Here is a 366-nt window from a genome sequence, read left to right on the forward strand (position 1 = left end):
AAAAAAAAAAAAAAAACCACTTGCAAATTTTCAGTGTAATGTTAGAGCCAAGACCATCCATGCAGATTGGATGTGGGTTGCAAACTTGATCATCTTCCTCCTCCTGAAGTCAGGAGGAGCTCAAATCAGAGCGAAACCAGATGTTTAAGCTCTAATTTGTGTGATTATCATTTGTGTGATTATAGTATATGTGTGCTAAAGACTTTGTTGTCAACATTTTCTTTTCATCAAATTCTTGAGAAAAGGCAACTATATATGGTAAAATATGTTGTATTAGAAGTTGCACTATGGAAAAAGCAAAAACCTTAAGATGTCTTTGTAAGGCCAAGCAATACTTCTTTTTGAAGCATAGCTGTATTTTACTTA

At 33.6% G+C, this 366-nt stretch overlaps 1 protein-coding gene across 2 annotated transcripts in view; it reads left to right on the top strand.

Annotated features, from left to right (window-relative positions):
• FRMD1 (FERM domain containing 1) overlaps positions 1 to 366 on the top strand; it is a 29254-nt gene that overhangs the window by 24514 nt on the left and 4374 nt on the right. The gene's annotated exons all lie outside the window — the stretch shown is intronic.

Source organism: Meleagris gallopavo, chromosome 2 (genome assembly GCF_000146605.3).
Source record: "Meleagris gallopavo isolate NT-WF06-2002-E0010 breed Aviagen turkey brand Nicholas breeding stock chromosome 2, Turkey_5.1, whole genome shotgun sequence".
Taxonomy (NCBI): domain Eukaryota; kingdom Metazoa; phylum Chordata; class Aves; order Galliformes; family Phasianidae; genus Meleagris; species Meleagris gallopavo.